Source organism: Rhinolophus sinicus, chromosome 7 (assembly GCF_057876585.1).
Source record: "Rhinolophus sinicus isolate RSI-liver-muscle chromosome 7, RSI-T2T, whole genome shotgun sequence".
Taxonomy (NCBI): Eukaryota; Metazoa; Chordata; class Mammalia; order Chiroptera; family Rhinolophidae; genus Rhinolophus; species Rhinolophus sinicus.
In genome coordinates, this window is record NC_142507.1 from 25,084,106 (window position 1) to 25,103,881 (window position 19,776).

Genomic DNA, 19,776 nt, shown 5'->3' on the forward strand with positions numbered 1-19,776 from the left:
CCCGGATGACTGCCATGGTCTAGAAATTGATTTCTCTGCTTTCACTTCTCTGCTTAAAGCTGTCCAAGGGTATTCCATCACACTTAAATTAAAATGGCTCCACCTGTTTTTTTAAACAGCTTTAATAATATATAATTCACATAATGTACAATTTACCCACTTAAAGTATACAGTTTAATAAATAGTCTTTAGTATATTCAGAGTTATGCATCTATCCTCACAGTGTTAGAACATTTTCATTTCCCACAAGAAAAGCTCTTATGCCCCTTAACCATCACCTTCCAATCCCCCTTCCGCCCCAGGCTCTAGGCAATCACTAATCTACTTTATGTTTCTGTAGATATGCCTATTGTGGAAAGTTCATATAAATGGAATCACACTGTATGTGATCTTTTGTGTTTGGCTTCTTTCACTTAGCATAGTGTTTTTAAGTCTCATCCATGTTTTATCATGTGTCAATACTTGATTCCTTTATATTGCTGAATAATTTAATAATAATAATAATAATAATAATGCTAAATATATTCCACTGATTAGATATACCATATTTTATTTATCCATTTATTAGTTGATTAGTTTGGTTTGTTTCCACTTTTTGGCTATTTTGAATAATGCTGTTATGGATATTTATTTGTGTAAAGTTTGTTTTTGGTGTTTGTAGACATGTTTTCATTTCTCTTGGGAGTTGAACTTCTGGGTTATATAGTAACCCCATGTTTAATCGTCTGAGGAATGACCAGTTTGTTTTCCAATGCAGCTGTACCATTTAATATTCCCATCAACAATGTATGAAGGTCCAATTTCTTCACCTCCTCATCAACACTTGTTATTGTCTGTCTTTTTTGTTATAGTCGTCTTCATCAGTGTAAAGTGGTATTTCACTCTGATTTTGATTGGCATTTTCCTAATGACTAATAATGTTGAGCATCTTTTAATGTGCTTATTTGCCATTTGTGTATATTTGGAGAAATGTCTATTCAAGTACTTTGCCCATATTTAACTGGGTAATTTGTCTTTCTATTATTGAGTAGCAATTGTTCTTTATATATTTTAGATACAAGAGCTCTATCTATTTTCACCCTAGCCATATGGTTCTTGTACTCTTTCTCAAATGAAAGAAGATGTTTCCTACCTCAAACTAAAACACATCCCCATCTTCTAGTCTACATTATTTTTCCATAGTACTTATTACTGCTTTAAATTGCATTGTATTGTATTGTTTCCTTGGCTTTTGGTTTGGTTCCCACATTGGGATATAATTTCTCTACTGTACATCCTTGCTTCTCTATCACCTGTCTCAAGATGATGAGAGGCTGTTGTGATTAAACATATGGACCTTGGAGCTGGAGTCCAGTTTCCAGTGCTACTCCTCACTAGCTGTGTGACCCGGGGCAAGTACTTCACTGTGTTTTAATCTCCTCATTTGAAAGGTGGGAATAATTAATTATCCCTGGTTCATAAAGTTTTTGTAAAGATTGAGTTAATGTATAGTATACATAAAGCATTTATGATAGTGCCAAACACAAAGAAATAATGGAATTTAAAAAGTCAACAGATATTTTTGAATGAGTACTTAATAAATTTTCCTACTAACTACATGCTCTCTTGAAGGAAAAAGAATGGCTTACTCTCCAAGGATTTTATCAGTCTCATCAACACACATCCTCACCATGACCACACAGAGTTATTAATTGGGTACTACCTACCTGTGGACTTTGCATAAAGACTGATCTCTTTTTGGATCATGAAATGTCACAGAATTTCTACTGTGTGCAATATCTTTTATGTACGATATCTCACGTAATCCTCACAGCTCTAAAAGGAGGTTCTGTTATTATATCTTCTTAACAGATGAAGAACCTGAATATTAGGGTCGTTAAACACAATTCTGAGATCACAGAACTAGTAAATGTCAGAATTAGGATTCAAACTCATGTTGCTGTTAGTTCAGAGACAAAGCATGTCACCATGCTAAATCTGCTGCCTTGAGCCAGGTCTCAAGCTCTCCAGTCATCAACAAAGCATTCCCAAGTTATTTATTACTGTCTTCCCCCACATACCAGTTTTATGATTTTTACAATATTTCAGTGTCTACATTATCTTAGCACTCATTACTGATTTTCTAAAAATTCAATCCAGTCTATATCCAGACTAAATGAAGCACAAAAGTTCACATCCCTTGAGCTCCCACTGTATCATTGTGTGCCTTTCTATGGTTTGCTCAAGGAAAGATGTGGCTTTCAAAATGTGGCTATCAAGTTGCACACTGACATTTTACCCAGTACTACAGACCAGGAAAAACATTGGCATCAGACATGATTTTGAATACTAGCTCTTATCAATAGTGTGACCTAAGTTTGCTCAATTTAAATGGGGAATAATAATGTCAACCTCCTTAGGTTGTTGTGAGACTTAAATAAAAATAATATATCCATAAAATGCCTAGTCCAGTGACTGAGTCAGCATCCACTCACAGTTTAATGGTAGATACTGCTGAAAGCCTCATCTGATTTTGTTTTTGCCTTTGGCCTCTTTTGGATACTCAAAGCATTGTCTACTGTTTTCTAACCCCCTCCCCACTGTTATCTAATCAGAGACCAATATGTCTCTTAGCATATTCATTTATAATTTCATGGCAAATAATATTGTTTCTTTTATTATATTTTAATTTTATTTCCTAGTCTTTTAAGAACTGGCCAATTTAGTTTCTTTTGGCATTTGTAATATGCCAGTCACTCCTCTAATTTTACATATGATTGAACTGGCAGTGACAGTCCTTAAATTTTAATACCCTCTCCCCTTTGCATTAAAGTCAATAGTTAGTTGTCTTAAGTACATAACAGTATTACATATGCTTTTTGTCCATTGTTTTAATTTGTAAAATTAATATCAATTTATATATGTAAACTGTTCATAAGATTATTTTCTACTTCATTAGTTTTCATATATAAAATCAATAATGCAGTAATTTACTTTAAGTATTACATTTATTGGTTTTACAAGCTAATCTAAACTGTATGTTGATAAAGGCATAACTTTTTGCTACATGCTATGGATAGTTTTGTATTTCAATAGTCTCTAAATATTTGATCAATTGTTTTCCTAAAATTTATACTACAGAGGCAGTGGTCTCATCATAGTTCTCTATTTTCTTAAAAGTTAATCAACAGATACTTCAATAGTCAAAACTCTCATTGAGGACCTTGGCTATGGAAGGGAAAGCAAGGGGAGATTGTCATTGTCCTGCAGGAGCTTTCAATCTAGAGCAGAGGATGAATGTGTCAACATTGATTCATTATTGTGGACCAGGTGCTATTATAGGAATAAGCATAGCTTCCTGTGGGAACCCAGACATGGGGAAAAGAACTTAATAGAATGAAAGGAAACCCATCCATATTACTCTGAAGAAAAGTCTTAATTTCATGATCACTTGTTATTCACTTTGAAAACACATTGTGTAAATTAGGTCTCTGAAAGCATGGACTCTATAGTTCTTCAAAAGTGTTTTCTTCTTCACATGCTTTTTTGGAAAAATTTAATGTAGCCCAAAATATGTAGCCTGGTACTCTGACAGAAAACTAGGGTCCGATTCCCTCAGTCATCTACTTACAGCTAATGAAACAGTTACAGAGAGAAACCAACTCGCCAATGAAAGCCAATGAAAATAATAGACTGGAACTGGGTAAGCATAGGACAAAGGGCCTAATGTGAACTGTACTGACTTCTGATTAATCACATGAGACAACTATAAAACCAGATGTTCAAATTACCAAAGGCATTTAGTTAGTCTGATTCATTGTAACTCTTAAAAATCATCCAAGGAGAGAGATCAGTTTAGGATCTTCACATTCACATGCAGGCTCAGCCCATGTGAATTTCTGACCCGAATTTGTATGGTTATGAATTCTTCTTTACTCAAACTACGTACCCTGATGTTTGTACTTTTGGAAGAGAATTCTTACCAACCCTTCAGATTATTCTCCCATGTTACCAAAAAAATCAATTCAGTACCACATCTCATCAAATATTTTTATTTTATTGCCTCTTTGATTTCTACAACAGAAATATCGGTACTATTAGAGCTGCACACACCATACACCTCTCCACTTACTGAGGACTCCACTTGTTTATATAAACAATTTCTGCTCTTCTCTGGAAGAATAAGTGCTTAATGAAGATTTGAGTAAATAAATTATGAATTCGTTAAGTAATACTGTTCTATCCTAGAAGGGGTGGTTTCACTGATATAATCAAATTCCCTATTTGTGACATTATCATCTTCTCATATTTAGATGAGACTGATGTTTTAGAAATAGCTTTGTAATAAATATCAGTGGGATAGCAAAGCCAAATAAGTGGCAGTGAGAATCATTAGTGGCATTGATTCCTTTAAAATCTTTCTCATGCGCTTACTGGTGTTTCTTACATTGAGCATATTCTTCCAGCTTTACTGCTCTACTATTTACTAAGATCAGGTTTCAGGACAATGGATAGTTTTTTCTGGCCTGAACAGATAAATGCTAAAGTACCTAACTTCTCAGAGTGTAACTTGCTATTTGGAGAATCACCCTCCATCTCTTTGCTAATACACACTCAGTAATGTTTCGTTCTGTAATTTATTTTATTAACAACTAGTTCCATTCTCCTCTTTCTAATATATGCATTCCTATGAACAACATTGCAAAATGCCCTTGTAAAACATTTGTCAATGAGCTATTTACATGAACAGCAATACAATTACATTTTAAAGTATTAGGCTAAAAGACTTTTTCATCCTTCAAGAAGTTTTTAGGATGATGTATTCTTCAAAATAGCAAAAGTCAAAAAGAACACACAGTGTATATGAGAAAATTGTACCATTTAGAAAATAAGTTCCAATTTACTAGGGCTGATAAAACATTGAACATCATAAGGAAATTTGTCTTCTTTCTTGACATTGAAATTTGGTTTTATGATATGATTTTTAATTAATCCATTTTCATATTTTATTTGCTTTGGCAAGTTTAAATATTGTACAATCTTAGATTTGTAATTTGTGAGCTTATATTTGATAATGGCACCTGTAATGAAGAAGTACATAATTACTGTTTCTTTCTTGACATGAATGGCTTCATCTGAAGGGAAGATCAAGTTCAATAAGCCATAAAGTGTTCTCAGAATGTACTTAAATGATGGTCGAAAACATTCACTTTTTATCTGTTCCTTTCTATCAGAAAGTAATGACAAAACAAAGCAAATAAATAGCTCTAGAGTAAAATGGGAGTGCTTCTGTTCCACGTGGATGTAAAGTATTTAGCCTTTGGGGACTGGGTTTCTTCAATACATTTAATATCTAAGGCAATGGTTCTCAAACTTTGGTCCCTGAACCATCAACACCTGCATCATTTGAAAACTTGTTCGAAATGTACATTCTCAGGCCTTGTTTCAGACTGCTGATCAGTCACCTATGCATTAATAAGCCCTCCAGGTGATTCTGATGCCAGTGAAATTTTGAGAACCACTGCTCTGACACTGCAATTCAAAGTGTGGTCCACGATCAGCAGGAACACCTGGGCCATTTTTAGCAATGCTCGACCTCAGGGTGCCGAATCATGACCTACAGTTTAACAAGATGCCCAGGTGACCCTGATGCATATTCAAATCTGAAAGCCACTGACCCAAGGTTTAGAGCAGCAAAGTTACCAACAGGAGAGTATTCTCTATTTAGAGGCATTTTGGGAGCTGTCCAAGTGGAACTCAATGGATACCTTACTATTTGTATATCCCTCTCAGTTCCCTCTGGGATTAAAAAAAGAAGAAGAAGAAAGAAAGAAAAATGAAGAGATGTGTAAACCTCTTTTCTGCATTATTCAAAACACATAAAGACACACTGTGTCTACATTATGAGATGGAGAGCAGAACCATTATCGGGGAGCAGAGTTATTATCTGGGTAATAAATCATATGTCTGTATGTATATGATATATATCCATAATAGCAAATATATGTGTGTGTGTGTGTATATATATATATATATATATATATATATATATACACACACATATATATGTATAATTCACAGGAAAAGTGAATTAGAAAATTGAGTTTTCAAAAAAATTTAGAAAACTATGCTTTTGCCTAATGTCTAAATATTGTGTGATTATATACATATTTAGACATTAGGTGAAAGCATAGTTTTCAAGTCTAATTTTTTTTGAAAACTCAATTTTCTAATTCACTTTTCATGTACGAACAAATCTATGTTTTGTTCCTTTAATATTAGATTATTTTTTTTACCTTTGAATTTAATTACCTGTAGTGAATCTATTTAGAAAGTCTTTTTAACCAGTGAAGCTAAGTCACAGACCTTCAAGGCTCCATCTCATCCCAATAGGATAATTGTTACAATGCTAAGGAATCAGTAAGAATGCTTTCTGTGGAGGTGGATAAAGTTTACTTCTTTCCAAACCTTTGGCATTTAACATTTACTAGTGGTGAATCCAGTGGCCTGGGAGGAAAAGAATAGTTGACCAAGCGAAGTCTGATTTGTAAAAATATATTTAGCATGAAAACACATGAGAATTAAAGGAGTTTTAAAAATCCTTTTGAAATTTTTGCACAACAAACACCCCATATGTAAATAGGACTGTCACTCAGTGTTTGTCCATCTAGAGCTCCAGATGAACCAGTGTAGTGTGCGATGACAGGAACAGCTGACTCATTAGCAGAGAGCAGTGAAAGGTAATTAACCCTGGGAAAAGTACAGCTGCCGTGCGGGCTGTTCCTTTCTGTAGGATCTGATTAGAAATTAGTGTTAAACCACTGATTCTTTTTTTTTTTTTTTTAAAGGACTGTCATTGATAATTTTCACTTTCACTCTCAGGTGTGTCCCTAGAAAAGGTTCTCAAATGTTCTTATATACAAAAGGGCTCAAATCTAAAAAGCATTTCCTGATAACAATAGACACCTGTTTTACTTATTGACAGAGTTCTTTCAAATAAATATTATGTTTGACTATTGAAGATTGGTCCTACCCCAACCTATACTTGCATGGTCAGTATGTAAATGACTTGAAAGGATAGTTTTATATAATCAGTAAACTGTAGATAATTACCCTTAATTAAATTTTCTCTCTTTTTTTCTTTTCATTTTTCCTCTGATGATGCTTCTCAGCAGTAGCAATGGAAATTCTCCAGTTGAAATCCAATGGATATTAGGGAAGGTAAGTGAACATTATTTAAAATTTCCCCCTAAAAAGAAGTAATCCCTAAATTTTAAATTTTCAATGCCCTTCAAAACCTTGAGACATTAAGGAAATTGATTTTAGTGGACAAAGATGATTGACTTTGTTAGTGTTGGTATCATCACGATAATTTGCACTATATTCATATATTTTATGAGGAGTGTATACAACTGTTCATCTTGATTTACCACTTCACCTGTCTCATATGAAGATCATTAATACTTTAACATAATCAGAATTCACATATGTAACTAAAGAATGTGGTAGACAGAATAATGCTCCCCCCCAAAAAAAATAGTCTATGTCCTAATTTCTGAAACCTGTGAATATGCTACCTTACATGGCAAATAGTGTGATTAAATTAAGAACCTTGAGATGGAGAGCTTATCCTCGATTATGCAGGTAGGCCCGACTAATCACATTGTCCTTAAGAGAAAGGAAGACGAATGAGTCATGGAGATGCAACATGAGAAGGACTAAATTCAACCCACCATTGCTGGCCTTGAAGAGGGAGGCAGGGAGCCATGAGCCAAGGAATGCAGAGGCCTCTAGAATCTGAAAACAGCCCTCAACCTACAGCCAATAAGAAAACAGGGACCCCAGTCCTATAATAGCAAGAGACTGGAGACTGCCAACAGCCCAGATGAGCAAGAAAATAAATTCTTCCCTGCAGCCTCCAGAAAAGATTGTGGCCTGACTTGAGGTTAGTCTGGTGAGAATGTACCAGACTTTGGACCTCCAGGGCTAGAAAATAACATATTTGTGTTGTTTAAAGCCTCTAAGTTTGTAGAAATTTGTTATATCAGCAATAGAAAACTAATAATACAGAAGATAAATCAGCCAGTCAATTGATGGCATATATCTTGCAGCTGGCAATATAAATTCTATGGAGAATTTCCTGTGTTTAAATGAAGAGGAGAAAAATTTCTTGAGAGGCCAAGACTAATTAATCATTTTTAGAAATTGGAATATTCATTTGTAGATCCTAATGATAATTGTCACCAACTCTGAGATTTCTGTCTTCTGTTTTGCAAAACATTTCCCCATACAAAAAAAACAAAAAGAAAAAATCTCCACATGATATTTGTGTAAACACAATGCCTATATCATCCAAAGTGCAAATGAGTACGTGCTGTATTGGAACATCTAGCTACATGTGGAACACTGGGTAAGGTAGTGAGCTCATTTTGTTCCCCTTCTTCATATGTAAAATTGGTAATACTTCCCTATAGGCAGGTCATTATGACTAAGGAAAAGAGTGCATGTAAGTACTCACAAGATGCCCAGCACTTGTTAAGAGTTCAGTAAAGGTGAACTATATTCAGTTAGAAAGTACTGTGTCATTTACTATTTTGATAAAAAATAATTGATTACGTTTGTATTTTCTCATGGTTAGTGCCATTTTATTTCCAATACAAAAGTCATCAGTTTGGAGTATATGGCTACACCTTATTTAAAATAAAATGTAGGTGTATAATAGTTAGGACATTTTGACCCACTATGAGTAAGAAAAGCAAGGTATAAAATCTGGGAACTGGATATAGTTTAAATGAGTTGGAGATCTTCCTAGATTGTTTTCTTGCCAAAATTTGGAAAAAAAATAAGACTATATTTCTATTTTACCTTTGGCTTTTATTCCCACAAAGGGACCCATTTAAATCATAAACTAATTTTTCATATAAATTCAAGTAGACAGTGGATAAAATCTGTTATACTTCATTCATGCTCTTTTTTGAATTTTGGGAGCTGACTTTTTTCAACATAAGAGGAGACAGAATTGTAATTCTCCTTAACTGGCATAGCAGTCAAACAGACTAAATCTATAGAGCCCCAGCTGCTGTGTGTCTGGGATGTTTTATATTGAAGTACAATTAAAAATAATAACTATCTTAAGAGGATTGTTTTTGGCTTATTTCAATTCAATTCAATAATAATGTATAGATCACCTACCCTGGCCACATTGAAAGACACAGCCTTTCACTTCCATGAGCTTATACTGACACAGGGAAAAGTAAGTGAACATGAGTGAATATAATATCAGGTAAAGCATAATAATCAAGATGAAAGTGCCATCAAAACACTGCTGGGATATAGAATCCTATGAGATAGTGTCACTTGAACCACAACATGAATGATAAATCACATTTCAGCAGATAGATTTTGCAGTTCTGATCCTGAAGGAAAAGTTCCTCTGAAATTTAAAAAAAATAAATTGACAAATTCTAAACATTTAATTTTAGATATTTGCTTTTGACCATTTAGTCTCCTTTGACCCTTTTGTAACTATATAAAAATATGGCTTTAATATATTGTTTAACCAAGCCAAGTACAATTTTGACTATTTGTGTCTTTCTACTTGGTCATTGGGGACATTTATTTATTTTAGTCAAAGTTCTCTGAATCTCTCCAGGTATAAATTCTTCAGTAATCATCATTTTCTGGGAGATTTTCCAATGTGGTCAAAGCTTCAACTCCCATTGCTCCTTCTGCCTCCCTCTGTTATCAGGCATTCCATATCGTATTGGAAGCCTCAGTTTGGTGGTTTATACTTATGAGGACAAGAGTTGTGATTTATATATCTTTTAATTCCCACTGTCTAGCATAGAGCAATCCATGCTAGGTAAATTTGTATTGAACCAATAATAAGTATATTTTTTAGAAGAAATAGACTTGTATTTTAAAAATCCATATTAAATTAAACACCTAAGTGAGATTAAAATCCAAGGATAATTCTGCAAAAATCCAGTTCCCATTGTCCTCAACAATTGAGAATCATGTCATTTTCTTTGTAAATTTCAGTAGGTTCTCCCATATTTCCAAGTGAGATAATGAAGACAAATGACTTTATTCTTTTATCTTAACTCAAATTTACAGAACATGGTGAAGATTTTAATGGAAAACAAACAGTTACTGCTGGGAAAAACAGCAGATTTGTTGAAAAAAAAAATTTAAAGCCTCTTAAAAATGGATAAGGAAAACAGAAAATGTCTATGGATATGAAGCATACTGTATAACAACCTATATAATAAAATAGTTTAAAAAGATAAAATTCCTTCTACATAAAAAGCCTCATTTTTGAATCATCAAGTGCTCCTTGAACTTTATTTAAAATGTTTTGACATTATATGCTTGTTTAGTATAGATTTACTCAAAATAGAACATTTAGTTGTAACACAAGCCTTGAAGTTAAGTGGTTAGTTTAATAAAACAGAGTTTCCATAGTTACCACAAGAACAGATGAGAACAGAGGTTTTACTTCTTTGGAAGTCAAGAAGTGTCTTTAGGAAAAGAATTAAACAAACAGACCCAAGCAGGTTTATTATACAGGTCTCCACACCCGATTGGTTTTTTAAAAGAGGAAACTGTTGGTATTATAGGAAATTAAAGATTTTCCCACTAAAATCTCTAGCAGCACATTAAGAAAACTGAGTATCCCCTTTCTCTAGGCATTTCAAGCTAGATTCTGAGTCAGAGGGAAAACTAGTTTAATAAAGTATCTCTGTGAGGTGCATTTTGTTCATAGTGTTTTGTTAATAAACCACGACATAAGCAAGTGGTGAAAAGTGCCATGCAAAAAACAGCAATACCTTGCTCTTTGTGACAGACCATGCAGTCTTAGGTCTAACTTATTAAGCTTGATCAACATTTTGTTGAAAGCCCTGATGGAAGGGAAATGGAAAACCATGCTACTGAAGATGTTTCTTTGTGCCAGCTTTATTGTTTTCTCAGTTCAGTGTTGAGATATGCTCTCTTTGAGTGTTAATGGAGGTCACTTTCAGTATTGTCCTTTGCTGTGTCTAACCCAAGGAGTTCTTCACAGTTAGCTGTTGAGAAACAAAATGATGTGGTTTCTAGTATCTCACCTTCAGCTCCTGAGCCTTTAAAACAGCATTGATTAACAGGACTTTTACAAAGTTTCTATGTAGTTACAAGGACAGTTTCAATCTTCTGTCATTTTTTTGCATTAGCTATGATTATGCTTTTACCACAAAAATGCATTTGTTTTAAAGGTAACAATACAGACTAGGAGAATAGCTTATGTTTCATCTATATTTATCAGCACTCACTGTACATTTGTGTCTTCATTACCAGGAAATATTAAGGGACATTGTGCCATCTATTCCTGTTTACAGTTTATTATGCAGAGATAGGAAACACTTAGCATGTAAAATGAATGTAGAAATTATTCCTGGATAGAAACACGGACATTTCCCACTCGTTGGCTCTTTCTCTTCCATCACCGGATCAGAGTGTAATTGTCAGTAATCAGGCCTGCTTGCTGCTGATAAAACCACTCTGAATGCTAGCAGCCTTCTTTGTGTGATGACTCAATTATTCCAGAAGTGCCTCATCAAATCTGCCCCATCAGCTGGGCTAATAAATAAGGAGAAGAAACTGGCCCCCCAAAGCAAATTATAAATCCATTTGCATTAACCATTTCGCTGGTCCATGATCTAGGCAGAAATAAGCATGGCAGATTGTGTTAAGCTTATTTGAATATGTTTATAATGTTTACAGCATGCAACTTTTTTTTCCCCACAAGGTGTTGGAATTATCAGTCATGAATGGCATCTAAATGCAGTTATGTTAATTGCAGCAAAGCTTTAAGTGTCTTTGAGGGCTATTTTGTTTCTTAAATCAGGTGAAAGTTAAATCCTCTTGTGGTGAGAAATACACGTTTTGTGCAAGTTATTGGCATTGCTTCAGAGTTTAAGGAGAAGAGGCCTGTGTTTTATTTGTACAGGTACTGGAAGGACAAATACAAATAGTATAATGCCTCCTAGTACAACTACTTTATATATAGTACAGTGGAAACCAGAAGTTATTTGCATGCGCTGTATGACCAGCAATTTGCAAAGCAGAAATTGCATTTTCTGGGAGATCAGAGTTGCCATAGCACTCCTTGTACAGAAAATTCCTTGAAATATTTTATAGAGCAGAGATTTTAAAAGCTAGGCAAACAAACAAAAAACAAATCAATTAAATCCATCAGGGGACGTTTTGTATATTGACAAATCTTATTTTTGTTTTTCTTTTAAAATGACAAACTATACTGATAACAAGAAGTTTTGTTTATCTTTGAACTTCAGTGACCACTAGGGGAAGCAAAAAAATGTTCAAAATGGATCATGAAAAGCATTTTGGTTGCTAATATCAAAGAATTAATCTCGTTGAATATGTAATGATTTAAAATCCAAAACATCTTCCCTAAAGGTAAGTGTACCACTGACTTACTTTACAATGGGAGATTTTTTTTTTTCCTGCAGAGTAGTTCCGGTTTTGATGAAGCTCTTTTTTTCTAATCCTACTGTGATCAGGAGCCTGATTATGGGCTAATGGTAAAAGTGAAGCTTGTGGCCAATATGCAGTATTTAAAACAACTTAAATGAAACTCACTGCTTCTCTTCATCTGCTCCAGCCAATGAAGTATATCCGCTACTACTGGTATCAACCTGTAGAGCTAAGCAGAGAAAAGTCATCTTTGACGGCATAAATATAAAGTGGCAATAAGCTTATATAATTTGTATGCATCAATTTTTAAATATATAATCTCTTGCTATGATGGGAAAACAAATTCTATAACTCACTGATTAGAAACTCCAAAAAAAGGGACTTAAATTTTCATTAGAAATTTAACAGAGCAACATGGCAAATGGAAAACCAAATAATTTGACTACCCAGGCAAAGATATCATTAAGGTTTATACAAACTTTGACTGTAACTTAAATTATCATACTCATTAATAAAAAAATAAATCTGGAAACTTAGAACTGTAAAGGTCTTGCCTTACCATTCACACACACACACACACACACACACACACACACACACACACACAAGGCACAGAGTACCCCTCTCTTTTCATCATTCCAAGTGACGAACAATTGGTGAAGATATTAAAGTTAGCAGAGTGATCAGGAGGTAAAAACTGTTAGAAGTCATGAAGACAGGGACTCAAAGGATAGCAATGCTAAGGCAAATGTGCTGGCACTCTTCTGCTTTTATTTTACTCCTTGAGAAACTAAATCTGAGAGGGCTCTTTGGAGCTTGTATTAACTTTCCAAACTTCTGAGAGTTCCCTGCTGTGCATTTCCAATGTGTCTGAGATAGAACAGTCTGGTTCCATAGTACGCAAATTCCAAAAAGGAACTGGTGGACGTGGACAGCTCATACTAGTTATATTACAGGGCTACAAGTGCTACATACGTTTCATATTAAATTTATTTGCCCTATCATCAAAATTTTCACTTCAAGTTTAGTTGGAGGACATTCTTAATATTACATATTTTTTGAACCATAAGTAAATCTATGACTCTCTGCTTTAAGGATACAGTTGATATATACATCATCTCACTTTAGGTCATTCACCACCCCCACAATAAAATATAATCTAATATACCTGTTTTAATAACACAGCAAATTCATTACATTGTATTATAGATATTGTATATATTTTGTCCACTTCAGTGTATATATTTTCAGAAGTAGATACTCACCCATAAAACAGTTGTGAAGAACTGAGTCCCTAATTATTGACATATGGTAAACCAGACAAATGAAGTGCTTTGTGATAACTCCATTTAACAAGTAAAGCCATGTCTTAATTAGAAGGACACTTAAGGATTTTGTAACTAATTAAGTTACTAACACCTTCTTCGTCATATAGTTTTATCTTTTAAGGTTGCAGTTTTATAAAAAAAGAAAATGAGCTTCAAAACAAAAGTGTTCATCCTGGTAGGTGGGGGATAGAACTAACTCAGTTGCCAGGTGTGGCAGCTTGGTCAAGATTCCAAATCTTAGGTTAACTGTCTTCAAAATGTGTATATTTTATGAATATTTTAGTAAGTCCTTAAGTTTTATAAAATAGTTTAAGATCTGCAAAGTACATTAAAGTATGGCAATTAATAAAAATGGGTTTTTAAACAGATCTCCTTGATATAACAGTAGGGCAGATGCTTGGGATGAAGGGAACCGATTTCAGTGGAAGATTCCTTTTGGTGTCAGCCAAGAGTGTGTCCCAAAAGCGGGTGGGTGGAGTTAGTAATGATAGACTGATCGACACGTGGAACGGGGAGCCTCTGAAGGGCTCGTATTTTCCATTTGTATTTTGGTGTACCTGGACTTCTCCAGCCCTTTTGTGTCAAATCATGTTTCTAAAGTTGTATTTTGTCTGAGCCCTCTGTGCACTGCTCCAAGGCGATCTCAGCTGTGCTGCCTTAACTCTCTTCCCCAGGGAGGGGAGAGACAGCAGATGGGGTTAGGGCAGAGGGCTGATGTGTCTGACAGCAAACGGCCTGGTTGTTGAGTGGAAGCTGCGAGCATCAGGAAGCTACTTTTCCCCTGAGAACAAACTAACCACTGAAGAAAGTTGAAAATGAGCCCTTTGAGAAACGCTATTAAAAGTAGTAAAAAATTGTAATTGTGCAGATGATGTGCTGCTGTGTGCTTATTCGGATGCTAATGAGTTTGACATTAGGGAACTCAGAGGGTTTACAGCTACTCCCTTATGTGATTCAGTTCTTTATTGGCAATCTTTGAGAAAATAAATGGAAAATGTATTGCTAATAAATACATAACACGATAGGGTATTAGACAAAAAGCCATTACTTTCAGGATCTAGAAAGAGCTTTGCTCACCACTGTGACTGTTTTCCAGGATCTTTTGTTTTAGGTTAGAGTATGGCAAACAAAGGGCAATAGGCAGGTGGAAAGCTTCAGAACTCTTTCTGAACTGAGGGTGGAGTAGAATAAGCCGAACACACTTTCGAGAAAGCCTTTTTTTTTTTTAGTTGCATTCAAACGCAAACTAAGAATTCCCAAGCTCCTATGCTACTTTTCTATTCTTACTTAATGTGCAGTAATCTGCTCTATCACTTGAGAGAGTTTTATCCCTATTTCCCCTCAGGAACTACAGTTGCTGACTTGAGTTGAAGAAGCATCTGCTTAATGTCTGGTCAAAGCTTACAAGTAACACAGAAATCTATGCTTAAAAAGCCAGGTACTTCAATCTACTGCAAAGGGTAAAATACAGAACGAGAGAAATCTGCAAGGAAGGTTGGTGGCTTATGTTGTAACATACCAGAATTGCCAGATATAAACTTTCTAAATGTACATTGACATACATGGTGTTTGTATAAATAGCCCCTCTCTAGTATGTTGAGTGTACTACACTGAATTTCAAAGTTTTCTCTCAAGGATCTCAAATGGGCTGATGACAGATTCTGTTCCCATCTCTGGGACCAAATAGAGGTGATGCAGCTCTGTGTATTATGTCTGAATGGAAAATAAACCAAAGGCAAATTTTTCCATAAGAGACAGGTTAAGACATTGGTAAAAAAAAAAAAAAAAATTAGTAACATTTTATGACAGCCTCATTAAAGAGAGCCTTATATACTAACAGATGAATTTTGAATCTGTTTTTTTGTGACTTCATGAGTGTAGTACATTCCAAATCTTGTCTGAACTTTCTCTTTTGGTGGTTAAAAGTAAAATAACAGTGATAATAGAAAGTCTTTCTTATCCAATTTCCATAGTAAATTGAAGACATAATATATATATAGTTTAGTAATAAAGACAAAAATGAATTTGGCTAACCTTTAAAAATTTAAAAATCTTTTTACCATTGATATGTAGTATAAAATTTGTCACTCTGTTTATAGTATAGTCCAACTAAATTGTAGGTAAAAGTGTCAACGCATCCTTTATTGTTCACTTCAGTGTTCATTACTGATCTATTTAATTTGTCCTAACTGATATGCTTTTCTTCTTTTTTTTATCTTAATAGAATGAATTTCAAGATTTCTCAGTGAAGTGGACAGATATTCAGTCACTTTGACGAAACAGGGCAAACCAAGTTGGCATACAAGTTACCTGGAGAAAGAGAGGTAAGGCAATATTTTTATTAAAAAATGTTACATATTGAGGCTCACCTGTATATCAGTGCTTTATCTTTGTGGATTTGCTTTGAAAAAAATTATTGTTAGTGCTGAATTAGCATTGTGATTTTTGTCAGAAACATGGTCATTTTAATATATAAAAATATGAAACAGGTAAAGTCCTCTGAGCTACAAACCTTTGTATATTGACTGGTATGTGTTATTTGTTATATACATTTGCCCTTAAAAGTTCAGTGTTAAAGTAGTACTAAAAATTCAATTTGAATTCATTTGTATTAGAAATTAATTTACTTAAGGATGAAGCGTAAATAAGTGATAAATTTCAAAAGCATGTTTTAGAAAGCACTATAGATAACTTCTAAAGTTAATTCCTACAAATACTGAAAAGTAAAGGAATTGGGTTGCTCTTGGAGAAAAAAAAATCTATTTAAAATAATTTACTCCTATATGAAAGAGCTTGTTTGCTAACATTTATATATTTTGCAACACATGCATCTCAAAGTATCAGCAAGAAAAAAAAAAGAAGAAGGCCCTTAGGGTATTACTTACTCTGAGTTATCTTTAAACAGGGCATACTAAAAAAATACAAAGAAAAAAATGCCTCCTAAAACATCAAGCCGGCAACTGTCCCCTTATATCACAAAGCTGTGACTCAGAGGCCGTGGTACGAGGACTAATAGAAATCCTTGGCACACATTGGCTACCTAAGGGAATAATAGGACTATTTGCTGGAGTCGTTTGGCAAAAGGACACAAACATATGGCTTTGGTTTATATTCAGCATTGCCAGTTGTGCAAAGTTACAGCATGAAGTCTACAACAGCAGAAATGAGAAGTGAGAATCAAAATAAATGAGCCGCCTTATAAAGATACCCGACTGCTCTCAGGTCTAAGATTTCTTTTATTGCGGTACATTTCCAAGTGACTCTGGAAAAAAACACCTGATCTGTGGGGAATGCACATGCACTTGACCCTCAGGAGGAGCTATTCCCAGAGAACTGTATTTAATCTGATAGTGGATTGAATCTGCCTCTTTCCTTAGTTATGGTGTTTGTTGGGGGTGGGAGGGATTAGGGGAGACGAGGAGAGAGATCATAAATTTGAAGGGTACACATCATGCAATTCTTCAGCTTTCTATACAGAGTAAAAGACAACACAATAAGAGAAAGGAAGGAACAGAGAGTTGAAATCAGGGACAGTGTGCCCTAAATAAAAGATTCAGAAAATTTTTATTTTATTTAGGATAAATGATTCAAAAATTGTTCAGAAAATTATACATACGAGTATGTCATCACTGATGATGTAAAAATCCCTGTTTTTATTACTTTAGGTTTTTAAATGTTTATTTAATGGAATTCTTTTCCTGAGTAATTTATAAGTGTATGAAAATAAAACCAGAAAAGTAAAATCAGAGAAAAACCATACTTGAACATTCTATTTTAGTATTCCTTTCAATAAGTCTATTATTCTTTTGATGTCACAACTCATTTCCCCCATCTTTTCCCTGTGTAACAGGGAAACTTCTTTTGCTGCCATTTTGGACTGATACAAAGCTATATTTAAACAAAAAGATGCCAGGATTATCAAAGAAAAGACACTCAATGTAGGGTCTTTTGTTCTTCAATCTGGCCAAATTTTATTCCAAGGGCCTGGCATCATCTCGTTGTTTCATTTTCTGGGTTTAGTCTTTCCCAACTTCCTGAGTTTCTCTTTGTCATTTTTTTTTTTTAATTGATCTTTGTAAAGGAAGCATCCACTGAGGATTAAGGGCTCATCATAGAGAGAATGCTGAGACCTCTTCTCAGCAGCCACAGAACTTCCTCTCATCATGGCAATGGGTTCTCCAGGATTGAAATGCCATAGCACAAGGCTAAAGTGACACAACATACAAAACTGCGTTGCCAGTTCAAAAATCTTAGGAGATGAACACAATAAAATTTTATTAAAACTGGAAATTATTGCAAGTTGAATGTATATGAATGACTTCTCAAATTTAAAGTAGCTACCAGTATGAGACTATATATATGTAAACAATATTAAGATTAATTGTATATGGATTTTGAGAAAATGTCCTCAGAACATTATAAATCACCATAGCTTTTCTTAGGTATTAATCTTAAGCAACTCAAGTTTTCTTATAAAAAATAGTAAGGATGTCTGTGTCTAAAATTTTGTTGAAGGAGAAATAAAATATAAACGTTACCAAGAGATTTGTTTTATCCAGTTCTTAAAAAGTGATTAAATATTTACTTGATTTTTTTTTTTTTTTTTTTTTTTTTTTTTACCATTGTGTTAAAATAGGATTGGGAGTGAAAAATAAAATCAAAGGGAACTAAATCTCACATACCAGTAATTTATTTGTGTGAATAACACCTAAATTGAGTTTATGAATTCTGTGTCCTTCTCTTTGAATCTCTTGCTTCCACAAACTGGCAATTCCAGGACTGTCCTTTCAGCCAAAGGAAAGCATCAAATCTGTGCATGGGTGTCATGTGAACAGGAGATCTGTTGATTTCCCCTTATTTAAGCATTAGTAAGAAAAGATGGTTAAGTACAAGTAACTAGGAAATTGTACACCTGTTTCTAAGCATATAAAAATGTTAAATGGATGGCTTCCAAATTCAAATTAGTAGTTAAATTTTATATTTTATTTTATGGTTATTTTCTTCTTCACTGCCTATGTATTTATTTCCAGTGTTTGTTCTTGCATGTCCTTTCTCCAAGCTTTGCTTCCTTACCTTCTTTAGTTTAAATCTTTTTTATTTTTTATTTTTATTGGGGAATATTGGGGAACAATGTTTCTCCAGGACCCATCGGCTCCAAGTTGTTTTCATTCAATCTAGTTGTGGAGGGCGCAGCTCAGCTCCAAGTCCAGTTGCCTTTTTCAAACTTTAGTTGCAGGGGGCACAGCCCACCATCCCATAAGGGAATTGAACTAGCAACCTTGTTGAGAGCTCACTCTCTAACTAACTGAGTCATCTGGCTGCCCCTCCAGAAGCTCAGCGGCAGCCAGTTGTCTGCAATCTAGTTGTGGAGGGTGCAGCTCACTGGCCCATGTGGGAATCAAACCAGCAACCCTGTTGTTCAGAGCTCGAGCTCTGACCAACTGAGGCATCCGGCCACTCCTTGCCTTCTTTAGTTTATAATTTTCTTTCCCTCTTGTCATTTCTCCTTGTATTGACTCTTCTCCCCAGGCAAGTAGGGAATAAAGTATGTTTAAAATTTTCCTCATAGCTTTACTGTGAATTACATGCCAAGAAAGGGCCATATTTTTATCCTTTCTATATAATATTATATATAATATATCCATATTTATAGGTTAAATAAACCTTTATTAAAGTAGTTTCAGATCAGGAAAAATAAGAGTGCCAAAACCTACCTTTAATAGTCTTACCTCTATTAAGAAGTAGATTGTCAAAGCCAGGAGGAACCATTGTAGGAATCTCAGAAAATGTCTTTTTCCCATTCATAAAAAATGGAATGAGGTAAATAAAGGCCCAAAGAAACCTGGATAAGGACATCTTTTTAAAAATCATATCTGTGTTTTGAGAAAAGAAATGACTCATTAAAGTTTACAAAATTAATTGCAGGGTTGGCCAATAGTATTTTGGGACTTAAGTAATAAAGATGATCAAATCTCCTTTTCCAATGGAAAAAGAA

The 19,776-nt window shown here is 34.4% G+C and overlaps 1 protein-coding gene and 1 long non-coding RNA gene across 3 annotated transcripts in view; both read left to right on the plus strand.

The window, feature by feature from the left end:
- The window catches only part of LOC148757646 (uncharacterized), a 219,937-nt gene extending 204,723 nt beyond the window's left edge, over window positions 1-15,214 (plus strand). The window contains exons 3-4 of the long non-coding RNA XR_016021723.1: window positions 7,152-7,200; window positions 15,127-15,214. This is a non-coding gene — a long non-coding RNA (uncharacterized LOC148757646). The remainder of the gene's footprint in view (window positions 1-7,151; window positions 7,201-15,126) is intronic.
- An 806-nt stretch (window positions 15,215-16,020) lies between these two features.
- The window catches only part of ST18 (ST18 C2H2C-type zinc finger transcription factor), a 109,035-nt gene continuing 105,279 nt past the window's right edge, over window positions 16,021-19,776 (plus strand). For both annotated transcript variants that reach the window (XM_019712586.3, XM_088799434.1), the window contains exon 1: window positions 16,021-16,105. The gene's annotated coding sequence lies outside the window, so the exon portion shown is untranslated. The remainder of the gene's footprint in view (window positions 16,106-19,776) is intronic.